The 17,359-nt window shown below is 46.2% G+C and overlaps 1 protein-coding gene across 7 annotated transcripts in view; it reads left to right on the forward strand.

Moving 5' to 3' along the window:
• The first annotated feature begins 2,256 nt into the window (after nt 1-2,256).
• Nucleotides 2,257-17,359, forward strand: part of SYNE2 (spectrin repeat containing nuclear envelope protein 2) — a 268,235-nt gene continuing 253,132 nt past the window's right edge. For 5 of the 7 annotated variants that reach the window (XM_030558559.1, XM_030558562.1, XM_030558563.1 and 2 more), the window contains exon 1: nt 2,271-2,379. The gene's annotated coding sequence lies outside the window, so the exon portion shown is untranslated. Of the gene's footprint in view, nt 2,380-4,831; nt 4,972-17,359 lie in introns of all 7 variants that reach the window. The other 2 variants (XM_030558561.1, XM_030558566.1) reach the window with 2 other exon arrangements.

Consider the following 17,359-nt stretch of genomic DNA (forward strand, 5'->3'; position numbering starts at 1 on the left):
GCAAAGTGAATTATATTGTGTTTACCAAAGGCAGGGCTGTCTAGTTACAACTGGCTGTAGCTGGCACTCCCAGAAGCTGGAACATTCTTTAGCTAAAGTGGCACTCAAAAAAGGTCTGGAATTCACTTGTCTTAAAATACAAGAGACTAAATCTAGCAGTACTTACTCAGATAAACTATGGAAACCTATGACGGTTACCTTGAGTAAGAAGTTTCAGAGTGGTAGCCGTGTTAGTCTGTATCAGCAAAAACAATGAGTCCCTGTAGCACTTTAGAGACTAACATTTATTTGGGCATAATCTTTCGTGAGCTAGAACCCACTTCATCATATGCACGGAGTGGAAAATACAGATATAAATACATGAAAGGACAGGGGTTGCCTTCCCAGCAGGATATTAACAGCAGGATACTCAGGCCATGTCCAGACTAGGGTATTAAAATCGATTTTAGATACGCAACTTCAGCTACGTGAATAACGTAGCTGAAGTCGAATTTCTAAAATCAAGGTACTCACCCGTCCAGACGGCGCGGCATCGATGTCCGCAGCTCTCCATGTCGATTCCGGAACTCCGTTCGGGTTGATGGAGTTCCGGAATCGATGTAAGTGCGCTCGGGGATCGATACATCGCGTCCAGACTAGATATATCGATATATCGATCCCCGAGCAATCGATTTTAACCCGCCGATGCCGTGGGTTAGTCTGGACGTGGGCTCAGGGAGGAAAAATAACTTTTGAAGTGGTAATAAGAAGTAAAGGCTGCTAGATTTGGCCTTGAGAAATGGCTTCAAATATGGGGCCTTGTTCTACTTCCATTTATTTAAATCAATCAGGGCTTGATTTGTTTTTACCAGTTACTCTAAAGCAGACGTTGGCAACCTTTCAGAAGTGGTGCACCGGGTCTTCATTTATTCACTCTAATTTAAGGTTTCACATACCAGTAACAGATTTTAACATTTTTAGAAGGTCTCTTTATAAGTGTATATATTATAACTAAACTATTGTTGTATGTAAAGTAAATAAGGCTTTTAAAATGTTTAAGAAGCTTCATTTAAAATTAAAATGCAGAGCCCCCTGGAGTGGTGGCCAGGGCCTTTGCAGTGTGAGTGCCACTGAAAATCAGCTCGCGTGCCGCCTTTGGCACGCGTGCCATAGGTTGCCTACCCCTGCTCTAAAGGAACCAGGATTGGGCCTTTGATCCTTAACACCAAATACCCATCTAGCAGAATAAATGAAGGATAAACCTACTTTATCAGCATGGATAGGAACTGGCTTTTGGAATTTTTTTTTTAATCCGTATAGCCAAGTGATCACTACCAGCACAGACTGTTAAAACCATCTCCCATTCTGATATTTTACTGTACTACTTTGTAATACATAGCTCTAAAACTATTGATTACTATTATGTATCTCTTAGATTAGACAGTTACCTTATGTGCAGATTGAGTTAATATTGTTTAACCATGCTCTGCCCAAAAGAAATTAAATTGGATTAACTACTACTCTTCAGTGTGATATATGCTGTATTAAGGGTGGCCATACTGCTGGTGACTGCAACCCAGCTGAATTAGAAGAGCTTTTTGCACGGCTAGAGTGGGAAATTGCTACATTTTTGACAGATACTGTGAGGTTTAAAAATATTTAGCACTTCCGGAGCTCCTTTCATCCAAGGATCAGAAGTTTAACTCAGTATAACTCAGTGTTACAAGAACTCCTGAAGGTAGGCATCGATCCTCCCATTTTTAGGAATGGGTAAAATAACTTGCAAAGATTGTCCCTTCCTCACTACCACATAGCCAGAGAATGGCAGAGGGGAGGAGAACTCCTGTGTAGGGGCCCTGGCTCTCTGCTCTCATTACTCCATAGGCCCCAGTGCAGTGAAGGGATATAGCAGGCTGAATGGGTTCTAAGTGAGAATACTCCTACTAGTAGTGGGAGCGATTTGCCCAAGGTCACAGAGCTGGTCAGTGGCAGGGTGAGAATAGGACCCAGTACTCCAGGCTACCATTGCCTGCTCCAGCTACCAGCCGCCTTAGACAAACCCAGGTGTTGCAGGCGCATTTCCTCCTCCTGTGGCTAGGACCGCCCGACCTGTGGCCGTCAGCCACGTGCTGTTTGTTTGGAAGGTGGGCGCTAGGCTGGGCTCCTCTCAGGGGCGTGTGGGTCAAGGGCGCTCCGACTTCCTGCACTAGGGGCCGCGAGCGGCGGCGGGAGTCGGGAGAGTCCGGGCTTGCACCGGCCTGGGGCGTGGTTTGCAGCCGAGGAGCGGAGCAAGGGGCCGCGCCACTGCGCCCAGTCCCCTCCCGAGGCAACGCCAGGGTCCCGGCTCCCCATCCCCCAGCGCAGGCGGGTGCCCCCTGCCGCCCCCGGACCGCGCGGAAAGTGAGTATCTCCCAGCGCCCCCTGGAGCCGCGGGTGTCCGCGTCCGGCCGGGCAGCAGGGGCAGCGCGGTGCGGCGGTCCTGGGGGCTCAGCCCGCCGCCCGCGGAGCGTCTGCTGGGGGAGCGCGCAGGAGAGTTGGCGGCGCTGCGGGGTTGACTGGCCGGCGTGTGGCCCCTGCGGCCAGGCGGGGCAGGGGCTGCTGCTGCTGCCGCCGCCGCCGCCTGGGGGCTCCTAGCGGCGCTGCCGCCCCGGCTGGGGGAGGCAGGCTGCGCGCTAGCGGGGATGTCAGCGAGCGAGCCGCACGCCCGGGCGGGAAGGGAGCCGAGCGCTGCCGAGAGAAGCCCTTTGTGTGGGTGACAAGACGCCTGGAAAGTACCAAGCGCCTGCCCCTGCCGACAGCACCGCAGCGACCCCTTCTTCCCGCAGCCCCCGGGGGCCGCCTGCCAGGCCAGCCCCCTGACCCTGCGCCCCTCGCTGGGTGGGATGCTGGAGAGCCCCCCTGCGCCTTCATTGTCTAGGCTTTGGTTACCGTACCTGGCAGCCTTTGTTGGCTGAAGCTGCCTTTGTTCCTTAGGTGTCAGCTTCACCTTCCCTGGCCCCCTGTGACTTGTAACCAGACGCTTTAAAGGAATAATCAGGCGCCTTATTTAATCAAGCAATGCAGTTCGCGGGTGTTGGTATTTTTAACATATATTTCAAATGGCTTCAGTTTACCATTTATTTCATTTTCCTGACAGAAAAAAACTACCGGTTGTGCACAGGCGTAACCACTTACAGGATCTTTGTGAGATAAATCAAATTGCAGGAAGGGGGAAGGAGTAGGGAAAAACTAGTGAGACTTAAGGTACAAACCCTCTAATAAGATAGTTCAAGAAACATAGGCCACTTTTTTTGTGTGAAATCACCTTCTCTGTCATTGAGCCAAACTAACACCCTTTTGAAATCCATGTTTTCCAGCTTTGAAATATTAGTTTCTTGAGTATTAGTCTGAGTGATGTGTTTTTGGAGACACCACGATGCTGGAGAACATGTAAACTTATAGGTGGAAGAGTCCACAAACCAAAAGACTAATATTTCTTCCTAACTTGATGCTCTCTTGCTTATGTAACATATGTTATCTTTTAAGATTGTTACATAGTCGGTTAGGTACTTGGATTCTGAGCCTGAATCCTTATTAAGGCAAAATTCCACTGAAGCGCATGCGCGTCTTGGCTGAATAAGGACTATAGGAGTTATTCGAGGTGTTAACTTTATTACCAGTGTGTGCTTATACAGCCATGATGGACAAAATGCTACATAGCAGAGGTTGCACACTGTAGCTTCTGTAGGCCAAGCTCATTGCACGTGTCAGGGCTCCTTGCATCCCTCCATTTCACCCCACAAGCTCCCTGTGGGCTACTTTCCTGTCCCCCTCTATTTCAGGGACTCCCTGTGACTCCCCGAACTCCTGCAAGTGCCAAGGGCTCTGTGCCCTCTATTTCTCCCTCCAGAATACTAGGGTCCTCTATTCCTCCTCACATGCCACAGCTTTATATACCCCATATTCCCCTCTTCCCTGCATGCCAAGGACTCTGTTCCCCATTCTCCCTCCACTACATGCTAGGGGCTCTGTGTCAGTGGCATAGCCAGGTGGAGGGAACAGGGGGAGTATTTAAAAAAAAAAAAAAAGGCACAACCTGCTGCAGCCCTTCAGATACCCTTTCCCCTATGCCAGGGGTTCTGTCTCTCCTCCTCCCCCCATATCATTGTCCTCCATTTTCCTCCATTCTCCCCACCCTCGTGGCGGCAGCTTTTTGTACTCCCCATTCCTCACCACACAGCAGGGGCTCTGTGTGCCCCCCCGTCCTCCCTCTGTCCATATGGCAGAGACTCTGTGTGACCATGTTCTCCCCCTATTCCATTCTCCCCCTCATTCTTCTCCCCCCCTCTGTGCCCCATGTTCTCCCCCTCATTCTTCTCCCCCCCTCTGTGCCCCCTCTCTTTCCTTCAACACTAGGGCTCATTATAAGCCAAACAGAGACTGTCATTGAGTTGAGTGTAAGACTTTGCTTCGCCCAGCCAGGTATTATGATTATTGGTTAAACATATGAGGCCTTACACTCAATTCAGTGGCATTTCTCTGTCTGTAATGTGAAAACTTTTGAAATGCCCCAACTGATCAATTGTAAAAATTCAGGTAATGTTCTAGATATCAGTGAGAAAAACCCTACAGATTTTGGTTAAAATCAGAAAACCAGAAACAGGAAATGGGGGATGCACAAAGCCGCATGCATCTGGTTAGCAAACTCATCAGTTTCAACAATTTCCATAATCGTCTCTAGATAGGGCCCTTCATTTTTGGTGTTTATCCATTGTCTCTAAAAAATATCCAGGTTTCAAAAAAGCCAATAATGGTTTTTATCGCTTTCCACCCAGATTTTAGCTTTTCTGAACTTTGCTCCCCCTTTGCACAGTTCCTGCCAGAATTCAGCGCAGCCCTGTCCACTTCCTCTGTGCCATGGAAAAGCGAGATGGGCAGGGAGCTGAGTCCTGTCATCCAAGACCACCCAACCACTGCAGCAGCAGGCCCTCAGGGAGTAGAAGGGTGCACCCTGTGAGTACTAGCCCTTTCCTGGACAGAGCCCACTCCTGACAACCCTGCAATACAGCCTCAAGGCAGGGGAAGCAGGTGACAATGATTCAGTCCAGTGTTAGGACACCTGCCTAGTAGGTGGGAGACCCTGGATCCAGTCCCCCTCCTTCAGATAACTCTTTCATTATTTATTCACAATGGATCAGCTTCAACAGGAGAGAATGAGGGTTCCCCACATGAGTATATCCCATAGCCCAGTGTTTAGAACACTCCTGAAAGGTGGGAAACTGCTGTTCAAATCCTATCTCCCCTTCTGGCAGAGAGGAGGGGATTGAACTTGAGTCTCTCACATCCTAGCTGAGTTCTCTAACCACTGGATTAAAAGTTGAAGGTGGGAATCGCCTCCACCCCTGTTTTGTGTGGCGCAAAGCAGGCACCTAACTCATTCCTTCAATAAGACTTAGGTCCCTACCCCAGTGAGAGGGGCAGAGCTTAGCACACATCCCTGTTGTCAGCATCGCACATTGGTTAGCTTAGGCAGGGAGCCGCCTAGCATGCTGGCTTTTGTGGATTGCAGTCTTAGGTGCCTATCTCTCCTCCTCGTATAGCAGCCCAGGCACCTGACTCAGGCTTTGTGGATTGGTGCACTGTTGGCAAAGGACCTTATTTCTGGACTCCCGATGGTCACTTCCTCAGCTCTGCAACAGCTCCTCCCCCCGGTCTTTGGCATCATGGCTGTCTGGCCATGTCACGTAAAAGTTCACTCCCTTTCTGGGGTAACAAAAAGTCCAAAACAGATGCCCAAGCTTACTGTTCTTCTGGGGCTGCTCTGAAGTCCTCTGCTTCTTGGCCCCTTCTCCTGGCCCCTGAGGAGCTTCTCTAATTCCTCTTACAGGATTCCCCCACTGCCTCCTTTCTCCGGGGACACTGGCAGCTCCATTTACTGGTCTCCCTGCTTCCAGGTAGGCCCTATGTAAGAGCTCTCCCACAGGAACGTACTGCTCTCTGTGGGTCTCTTCTATTCCCTGTTTCCATTCCAGAACATCAGCCCAAGGACTGTCTCCCTGGACAGCTGGCCCCTTGCTCCAAGGGCTTATCACAGGAGTTAGCTCTACTCTTACGGCTCAGCTTTTTAGTCACAGCCAGCCCCAGACTGCTAGGCTTCCACTTGCAGATAAGTCCTGCCTCCTCTGCATCTCTCCTACACTGACTTCCCTGCTCAGTTTCAGTAGTCCTTTCTGATTCCTTGCAGCTGGGGTCACTAATCATCAACTGGGGGCTAGCTGGTAGACCACAGGCAAGGCTGAGCCTGGATGCCTTAAAGGGCCAGCAGCCAGCCTGTGACATGGAGCAAGGGGAGCTCTAGGTTGATCCCAGTCTTTCCAGAGATGTATGTTTGCATCATACATCTTAACGTGCCAACGCCTTACTATCAGACACAGTGTGACAAAGATTGTGGTCATGGGTATGCAGGTGTTGTCTGTGCAGGAACCTTAAAATGCTGTGGAAGTAATTCATTTAGCGTAAATGACTCTATAACTTCATCTTCATGTATCTTTATTTCTGATGTAAATAATTTTTAACTATAAAATTGAGGGGAGACCAAATTTGTGTGGAAAGGCAATAACTTTGAGACTAACATGAGTGATATCCCTTGAAAGGAGGACATGTGAGAGGTCTGGTTTGCACTGACGCTTTATGTCGGAGGAGTTGAGACTTACTGTGGATTTCAGTGTGAAAGGTTCCATGTCTCTACTGTAGCTGGTTCTTGCTATATGTGGGATATATTGCCAGCACAGCGCATGCTGGAGTGAGGCCTAGCAGTGAACCTTGCAAGGAACTGGAGCTGACCTCTGGGGAACAAGGACATTTGTTTTTGTTATTTGTACATGAGCTCCCTTAGTTTTTTAAACTAACATATACAGTAGGTGGTAACATTAGATTTCTTAAAGCCCTAGGAAAAACAGTGCATTATGTTAAAAATAAAATCATTTACCCAAGCCCTCTAGGCTGGCTCTTTCTGTAGCAGTCTGACAACACCTGATAAATGCATTCTGGGGTTTCAATCACATGGAATGGAAGCAGGGGTGGCTCTAGGTATTTTGCCGCCCCAAGCACGGCAGGCAGGCTGCCTTCGGCGGCTTCCCTGTGGGAAGTCCCCGGTCCTGCGGATTCAGCAGCACGCCTGCGGGAGGTCCGCTGAAGCCGCGAGACCAGGGACCCTCCGCAGGCATGCCGCCAAAGGCAGCCTGCCTGCTGCCCTCGCGGACGACTGGCAGAGTCCCCCTGGTGGCTTGCCGCCCCAGGCACGCGCTTGGTGTGCTGGTGCCTGGAGCCGCCCCTGAATGGAAGCTAGTGAGATATGATATCAAGATCTAATTAGCTGTGAGAAAAGATAATTTATAAAGACCCAATCCTGCAAACAGTTACTACCCAGCATAGTGCTTACCACTATGAGTAGTCCCATTGAATAGAGCTTCTCATAGTAATAAATACTTTGCTAAATAGTAAGGGCTTAGTCCTTCAAGATGCTGAGCACCTCCTGCTGGGTGCTGAGTGACCTCATTTTCCACTGAAATCAACAGGAGTTGAGATTGTGTAACACATTGGCAGAGATGCTGATGACCTTGTAAGGTTAGGCCCTAAGACCTTCCCTGGGGCTCTGCGTGGGTGCAGAGGTTTGCCTGTGTGGAACAATTTGCAGCATCAGTCCCTGCATTAGTAGAGTTGTGGATGAGCCTCTTACCATAGTTATTTAGGGAAGTGGTTCTCAACCCAGGGTACACGTACCGCTGGGGGTACGCAGAGGTCTTCCAGAGGATACATCAACTCATCTAGATAGTTGTCTAGTTTTACAACAGGCTACATAAAAAGCACTGGTGAAGTCGGTGCAAACTAAAATCTCATACAGTGACTTGTTTATACTTCTCTATATAGTACACTGAAATGTAAGTACAGTATTTATACTCCAATTGATTTATTTTAGAATTATATGGTAAAAATGAGAAAGTAAGCAGTTTTTCAGTAATAGTGTGCTGTGACAGTTTTGTATTTTTATGTCTGATTTTGTAAGCAAGTAGTTTTTAAGTGAGGTGAAACTTGGGGTATGCAAGACAAATCAGGCTCCTGAAAGGGGTGCAGTAGTCTGGAAGGGTTGAGAGCTACTGATTTAGGGCACTTAGAACATCTTACTTCAATTCCTGGATTTAAAAAAAAAAGCATTTACAGGTCACCTTTAGGAACAAGGTGTTAAAAAGTGCTATACCCTTCATACCTGGTTAAGAACTGAACATGAAAAAATAAATAAAAGAAGGATTTTTCCTCCCTCTTGCCCCCCCACCCATAGGGTATGATCCAAAGTCCACTGAAATCAATAGAAGTCTTTCAGTTGGCTTTGGTGGGAACTAGATCAGGCCCATAGGGATCTAGATTTTTTTTTCATTTGTGAAGCAAAGTTTTAAGAATAGACACAATGAACCAATTCAAGAAGCAGCAAACATTGCTGGATAATGATCTAATAGGATTAAAATGCTTTCTCTCTGTGACAATGGTTTCAGTTTTGTGTTTTAATTGATAGCAACAAAAGAAAAATACTAATATTTCACACGCTACAGTTTTAAACTTTACAGACTTGATATGATTTCTAGGTCAAGTTCTCTCTTTTGTTGAGAAGCCCTTGTTTCAAAGAAAAATGGGCCCTTGTTTAGTCTTTGCATTGAGTTCACTGTAAGAATGATAAAACCCCTTTACTGATAATGAATTCCATAAACAGAGTTTAGCTCAGCAGTTAGCTCATTTTCCAAGTATGTTAAGTTAAACAGGAACAGGGGATCTTTATTCCAGAATAAGGGTGTCTACATGTGGACTTTTTCTGGAATAACTGTTCCGGAATAACTCCATGTATAGACAAGTTCTAAGTACTGTTTCCAACCTAGCCCCCAATCTAAATAAAGAAACAGCCAAGAAACATGGTTTGAAAGATCAGGCATAAAGAACAGTAGTCATTTTTCTCATGATTTATTTCTGAAGTGGGGAGATATGGCCTTACTCCATGAGTCGTCTTATTGCATCTGTTTGTGATGGTGTTTTCTTAGCAACTGTGGCTCTGTTTTAGATCTGGATTCTCAGTTATTGTTTTTGTTTAGAAAGATATAAAGCGATGACACCTCTTCCTGCTGAAGATCCTGACTGTGTCTTCTGAGCAGGCTAAATCAATTTCTTTTTCTCTCTGCAGTACAACAGGTATTGTTTTTAAAAAGTATAGATGCAGAAGTGCCTGCTTGTGCATGTGGAATGCCTGTCTGTGTACAGTATTGATTACAATAACTGAACAGATTCCCAATAATTTTGGATAATATGTATCAGGCTGTAACTGAGTGTGTAATTTTTTTGTTTAAAGAATGGGGTGAAAGTTAGTCTTGCCAACTTGCTTTCCTTGCTTGCCTTCTTTACGGGCTTTCTTAAGGGCAGGGGTATCATTTCAGAAAAATCCTAGGTGGAGCAAAGTTGTTTCAGCATCTGAACATTATATGCAATTCTATCCTGCAAAGTTGGGGGGTGGGCTGGAGAGTGGAAGACATAATGGAGCATACAGACCTATGAAAAATCTGGGTGGAGAGGATAAACCAAGGTCTGGGGTTGGGAGGTGACTGCCCAACTTGCCCCAAAGCAAATGATGCTGTCCCTACTTATGGGGCTTTTTGATGTGGAGAAAAAGTGTCATCTTTAACTATGAACTTTTAGAAACATTAGAAATGTAGGTGGTAATTGTAGGGCTTGGTCATATAATTCATATGCCTAAGACCTGTCTATCAAAACAAATTCTGTATTCCAAATTGAGCTCTGGTAACCATAAGGGTGGAGGGCATATGAAATGTTTCAAAGATACTCTGAAACAACATCTGCACAAGACAAATATCTATGACTTGTTCTTTGACAACTGGCAACTGATCACATTGCGTGGCACCACCCCAAAAACGTGGGTGTCCATGACTTTGAGAAGAACCGTGTTGTGCTATTGGAAGCACAGTACCGGGTATGGAAACAATCAACACAATCAGGCAGATGGCTCTGTGGTCAGTGTGGTAAATGTTGTTCTTCCTGAATGGGTCTGTGGAGCCACGTGAAGACCCATTAGTACAGACTGTGATTGTTGTCCTTGAAATTGGGATGAGTTTTACTGTGTTATGGGCTAAACTGTGACCCAGGGTATGCATCCATGTTGGTGTGTAAGGAGGACAACCTCTAAATCCACTGTGTGGACCATCTGCATTGTGGATCTCACAGCATGAGGGAGAATAGCCTCTCTGGTGCTGCCATAGGGCAGGGGTCAAGAGTGGGTGAAGTTTTGTCTTCCCTTCTGCCCCCAGGTGCAGGCAAACTCAACTAAGTCTGTATGGAGGGGCAAGTAAGCTGTGATGGAAAAAAGGCAGATACAGATCACATCTCACCCCTACAGCAAAAGGGAACCAACGATAGAGTTTTGATTCTCTGTGTCACACTTTGATCCCTAGTGTGCTCTGGGGCAGCATAATACACACTGCCCCTTACATGGAGGTTTGCAATACCTCCACAATCTAGCTGTAGTGGTCAGGGCAATTTCATCCGCTTTGTGGAGTGGGGTAGGGTAAGAGCAAAATCAGTTCTCAGAAGCTCTAAAACCAGTTGTAAAGTCTATTTAAGGAAAGACTATTTAAAAAGGGGGGGATGGGACCCTTACAATTATTGTTATGGAGGTGTGCGAGGGACAGATAAAAGTTTTATATGAGAAAAGGCTTTTTTCCTAAAGCACACTGGCTGTCAGAACAGGGACAGGAGGATGACCAGTAACAAAGTGGAAAGACAAAAAAGAGGAATGTACTTTCAGATGTGTCTAATCTTGTTGGTCTGGGCGTAACGTTACGGCAGACAGCCCAGCACAGAAGTATGAAGTATGCTTTGTGAGAGAGGACGCTGTGCACCTCCCAGTTTGGTGGCTCAATGTATGATGTAGGTGTGAGAAGAAATTACTTCCACCTGCCCAGTGCACAGAGCAGCTAGCATATACGGTACACCTTCAATGACAAGACTCAGTTTTTGAAGAACGTTATTTATTCTTTGAATTCTAACCTACCTTGGGAGCTTCCTCGAGCCTAAGTCCAGAAAAGCGCTAGATCAGAGCCAGGTATTATTGTTGTTATAGCTCCCCACCACAGAAGCATGCACTACTCATGGCCCCTTCAAGGGCCCACTCCCAAGTGTCCCCATCCTGTTTCTAGAGGGGCCGCTCCCATGTTTCTCATTACATAATTTATATAGCTATTAACAAAAATAACAAATACAACAATAAAATATCCAAACAAATTAGTACTATGTATAAACAATCTGAACCAATTTCTAAAATGATCTGTTCTCGGGTTCTCACATACACATTATTGTTTGTGCTATAGGTCAGCAATCCAACTTGTGTAACACAATCAAGTTATGACCATCTCACTAATCATATATTGTTTATTATGTTGTATGGTAGTGCCTAAAAGGCACAAACTGAGAACAGGGACCCCTGTGCAAGGCACTGTGCAAGCATGTAGTGCCTGATTCAAAGCCCACTGAATGCAATGTGACTCTTTCCACTGACTTTAACAGGCTTTGGATTAGATGCTAGTGTGAGACAATCCCTGTCCTGAAGATCTGACATTTTAAATGAGAGGCAAAGGATAGGGAAGGTAAACAAAGGCAAAGTGACTTTTTCAAGGTCACGCAGCAGATTAGTGGTAGAGCCAGAAATAGCACTCACGTCTCCTAACTCCCTGGCCAGTGCCCCCACCACTAGACAACACTGCTATCTACTACTGCCCTCATAAAACAGACACTGTCTATCAAAATAATGCTTGCTGGAGGACAACCTAATGTCAGTGCTTGTTTCCATCTCAGAAAAACCTCTGTTTTTAAATTATCTACGCCAGTGATTCATTGTCTTTTCTCCCTTCACTCTCCTCTATCCCAGAACACATTGCCAATACCTCAGGATATATTATTGAGATAAGACTGTGTATTAAATAGATCCTGTTCAGTTCTAATTCCAGACAAGTACAAGTGCATTCTCCCACCTCATTCTGGGGAAGGATCGAGAACTTGACAGAAGTAATAGAAAGTAAAAAGGAGAAGGAAAATACTGTCTGAGTCAAGATTTGATCTAAAGTTTCTTTGTGCCGAGGGTCAGTGGTTATTCACCAAGAGGCAAAATGAATGACGAGTTGAAGTCAAGTCCTTAAATGAATGGATTAAATAAAAATGAATGAACTATTAAAGAAAGAACTGGAAGAAAGCCACTCTACAAAGCTAACCATGAAAACTAGAAAGGTTCAATCCTAGTTATTTCCAGACATTGTTTTTCATTTTAATCAACCCCTTGAGACAGAGCTCACAGTGCCAAAGAAGTCAGCAGACTGGTAGGTTTTGGGGTGGCTATTCGTTTTATTTATTTTTTTAAAGAAATGTAGGCTAGGTCACTTGTACCATTTGTTGCATAAATTCGAGTGGGAGTGTTAGGGGTGAAATACACCAGTCACAGGGGATATTCTGTTTCCTGTTGGAAAAGACAATGGAAACAAATAGCCTCTATGGTCCAGATGTAGTGGCTAACAGTGGGAAAAGGCAGCACAGCTGGCCCTATTTTGAAGTTGTGGGAAATCTGAATTTTCTTCCCAGAATACACACTGAATAGCACTTCTGAGTTGGAGAAACCAGAAACTTTTGCAGCACAGATGTCTCTGGTGAATGCTGGTGCATGGAGAGTGCTGTTCCTTGAGGAGCAATTACATCTCTTATCTCTTGTGTTGACTTTGAATGTCTTTACAGAACTCACCTGTGGTTTGATGCTACCATTTCATATAGTTGTTAAAATTCATATTTCAAATGTATGACATTAGCTGACTCCCAATTCCCTCACTTTCATCTCTATGTTCCTCCTTTCAAATATTTCTCAGTAAAGATAGTCCATATGTCTATTCAATGGGAAAGCAATGCACGATTTCAAATAAGTTTGGAGGCATATCCTATTACTAAAGATTTGTGAGACTGTGTTCACATGCCAGATTACTGCACTGTCATGATAAATTGCTGCCAGAGCTTTGTTCTGCCCAGCTTTCCCAAAACAAATGAGTTGGAAACATGCAGAAATGTACATTATACTTTTGAAAATTCCCACACTGGAGTCCACCTACAGTACCACAGTCAGGCCATGTCTACATCTAAAATTTTGCAGCGCTGGTTGTTACAGCTGTATTAGTACAGCTGTATAGGGCCAGCGCTGCAGAGTGGCCACACTTACAGCAACCAGCGCTGCAAGTGGTGTTAGATGTGGCCACACTGCAGCGCTGTTGGGCGGCTTCAAGGGGGGTTCCGGGACCGAGCAAACCGGGAAAGGAAACCAGCTTCGCCGCGGTTTGCTCTCTTGGTCCCGGAGCCACCCAGCAAACCGCAGGGAAGGAGACCTGCTTGCTCGGGGTTCCGGGACCGAGAGAGCACACCGGGAACGCCGCGGTTTGCTCTCTCGGTCCCGGAGCCACCCAGCAAACCGCAGGGAAGGAGACCTGCTTGCTCAGGGCTCCGGGAACGAGAGAGCAAACCGGGAAAGGAAACCAGCTTCGCCGCGGTTTGCTCTCTCGGTCCCGGAACCCCGAGCAAGCAGGTCTCCTTCCCTGCGGTTTGCTGGGTGGCTCCGGGACCGAGAGAGCAAACCGCGGCGTTCCCGGTTTGCTCTCTCGGTCCCGGAACCCCGAGCAAGCAGGTCTCCTTCCCTGCGGTTTGCTGGGTGGCTCCGGGACCGAGAGAGCAAACCGGGAAAGGAAACCAGCTTGATTACCAGAGGATTCCTCCTTCCACGGAGGTCAAGAAAAGCGCTGGTAACTGTCTACATTGGATTACCAGCGCTGGATCACCAGCGCTGGATCCTCTACACCCGAGACAAAACGGGAGTACGGCCAGCGCTGCAAACAGGGAGTTGCAGCGCTGGTGGTGCCCTGCAGATGTGTACACCTTCAAAGTTGCAGCGCTGTAACTCCCTCACCAGCGCTGCAACTTTCTGATGTAGACAAGCCCTCAGTCATGGTTCACTCAGCCTTCTGAGTCTTAGAATCATTCTTTCAAACAGTATCAGTGAAGAATGGAACAGTAGCTCTGTTTCTACAGCACACTTTTTGTATTGCTTGACTGAACTTGTTGACAAATAACTTAATGCTTTATAACATTACCACTTGAAAGTCTGCTTTGGTGAGAGAGACACACAAGATCTGTAGATATTTTCCTGTTTTGGCAACATCAGAAGAAATCCTGAACTGGCTCTAGGAATAAAGCAACTTGCAGAAAGGAAGGCTGGATCTGTGATTAAGGCACTGACCTGAGACTTAGAAGATGTGGATTCAGTTTCAGGCTCAGCTGCAGACTTCCTATGTGATATTGAGCAAGCCATTTAATCACTCCATGCTTCAGTGTTCCATCTGTAAAACGGGAACAATAATTGTCTTGTTAATATAGATTTTACTCCCTTCAGGACAGAACTGTCCCTAAGTCTTTGTGTGTATGTTGCTTAGTTCAGTGGGGCTCTGATCATAGATGCTGATTTTCCCGCTTTCCCATGGGTGTTCGACCCCCCAGCTGTGCCCCCACTCCACTCCTTTCATGAGACACTGCCCCACCCCTGCCTCTTCCCACCCCACCCTGCCCCTATTCCAACTCCTTCCCCAAAATCCCCACCCCAACTCTGCTCCCTCCCTGCCCCTATTCCAACTCCTTCCGCAAATCCCTGCCCCGGCCCTGCCTTTTCCCCATCTCCTCCCCTGAATGCACCATGTTCCTGCTCCTCCCACTCCCCTCCCGGAGCCAAACAGCCGCCAAACAGCTGTTTGGCTGCAGCTGGGCAGAAAGCGCTGGGAGGTAGGTGGAGGAGCAGGGACGTGATGTGCTCAGGGGAGGAGGTGGAGGAGGAGGTAGGGTGTGTGGGTGAAGAGAGCTTTGGCTGCCAGTGTGTGCAGAGTGCCCACTAATATTTCCCCATGGGTGCTCCAGCCTCGGAGCACCCACGGAGTCAGTGCCTATGGCTCTGATCCCGTTTGGGGTGTCCAGGCCCTACTGTACTACCTAATTATAGGTAGTGCTAGTAGCATTACCTGTAATTAAGATTGTCCTGTTTTCAATTGCTTACAGCTTAGCCAAATTGAAGTTGTTGGGCAGAAATTTTCCATACCAGATGACTGCCTCAAGTAGATGTTTTTTTCCTGGAACATTTCAGCAAGAATGGTTCAAAGACCTTGCAGAATGAGATTGGAAGGAGGGGGAAATATCTTGTTTTGCCATTTTAAAAAAGTTCTGGTAACTAATGGAGAAGTTCTTGCACCTCTGTGCTTTGGAGAAGGGATTTGAAATTTAGCTGGTGTCAGCCACGTGCCTTTTGATCAGTCCATGAAAAGTCCAAATTTGGCCAAGTTATCAGCCTTTGAAAAATCTCCATTCACAGTTGTTCCATAGAGACTTCTTAGATTTTGACATTGAAATTTTCCAGGAAATCTGTCTGCACTGGCTATGCTTGAGCCCAGGCCTGCAGTGGGCTGAGCACAGTATTTTTCCAGCTATTGCTGCTCCCAGTGGCAGCAGGATCAGATACAGGAAATGAGAGGAGGGAATCTGTCTCTCTTGTACTCTCAACGCTACCCCTGCTGGTGAATAGGCAGTGTGGAGAAGGAGGAGGAAGCAGCGTGACTGAAATGCAGTGGGGACAGAGTTGGACAGGGGAGAGCAGAGAAAGAGGGAGTAGATTGGGATAAGGAGCAAGGACAGAAGACTGGGAGTTGGGATGGAGGAGACAAGGACAGGATGGGCAAGGAGCCTACAGGGAGACTGGGATGTGGAGCCCAGGGGAGGGAGACTGGGACTTGGATGAGTAGCCTGGTACGGGCTGGGCAAAGACGCTGGAAATGGAATGAGGAGCCCCAGGGGGTTGAGGCTAGGACTGTATAAGCAAAGAGACTGGGACAAGTAAAGACTGGGAATAGGAGCAGAAGGGGTCTGTGCCCACGAAAGAACACTCCCCTCCAGAACCTGGAAATGAATCCAGAATTCCTGAGCCTCAGCAGTTCTCTGCTGGTAGCAAAAAGCTGTGAAACCCACTGTCAATCAGTGTGTCTCATTCTCCTCTAATGGCTGGTCTGTATAGAGGATGACAATCTAATACTGCTGTCAGTTACTCCATTAGCTCAAGTGGCAGAGGTCAGTGCTGTGGATCTAAAGGTTCCAAACTTTCTGAAGACCCGTGTGGTGGTCAGTATGGTTGCATGTGGTAGACTTTTGCTTTTTTCAGTTTGCTTTTTTAAAAACCTAGGAAATGACATGCAAAAACCTACAGTAAAAGAACATTAAGGTTGCAAAGTCAAACATTCAAAAGTTAGGAAATATCAGAGTTAAGGCTGATAGCGTGTGATTATGTAATTAAAGACTATCAGAATGCAAATACAGAAGGGGGGCAAATTAAGATTGCACAGGGAATCTTAAATATGGCATTTCCTACATTTTCAGTGTTTGTCTTTGTAACCTTATTGTTCTTTTAAAGGAGTGTTTTGTGTATAATAATAACTTGTCATAACAGCTCTAGTACAGCATAAAGTTCCTTTTTTGTAGGCAGTTGGGCTGACTAGTCACCTCTTAGTTGTCTTAATATTGTTACCAAAAGTGGCTCGCTAGGCTTTCGTTGTACTAAAAAAGTTATTGTGTTGGCTTGAAACCATTCTGTGAATTAAAGTTTTAAAAAATTAAAAAGCAACAAGTTCCTTGAAAGCAGTAACAGATACATTGTTTTACTTTGTCTTAATCAGTTATCTAAACAAAAGTGTTTTGTTTCACAGTGCTGAAGGATTTGGTGGAGAAAATCTACCTAGATAAGTTGTAGAAACACAGATTTTTCTCACATCATAAACACTAAGGTCATCTTTGTCAAAGGGACTCTTATTTTGTGTGCAGACATTTGGTCATGCAGATTATATGCCTGAAAGCGATGGTCTGTATGCAAACTATATGTTCACAGAGCAGAAGCCTTTTGAAAATGAGGCACTAACTGTCACTCTTGGTGTAATTCTCACCAGAAAGAATTGCATTCTAGTGAAGACTAAGTGATTTCTTACTCCTATGGGTAATCCTTCCGGGTCAGAGTTCATGTATGTTGGTGGTATGGTGGGTGGAAGTTTACATTGCTGTAGCCTAAACTGGACAAGGTCTGTCCATAAGGGATGAATCCAGGGCTGTCAATTCTGCACCTGCTACTACAGTTAAAGTTTAATTTTCCTATCAAGTTTCAGGAAGTTTGGTTTGAGTTTTACTTTCCCAATCTCTCTCTCCTGTGATCGATTTCTCGCTCTCTGGCTAATACTGAGCAGCGAAC

Source organism: Gopherus evgoodei, chromosome 4, assembly GCF_007399415.2.
Source record: "Gopherus evgoodei ecotype Sinaloan lineage chromosome 4, rGopEvg1_v1.p, whole genome shotgun sequence".
Lineage (NCBI taxonomy): Eukaryota > Metazoa > Chordata > Testudines > Testudinidae > Gopherus > Gopherus evgoodei.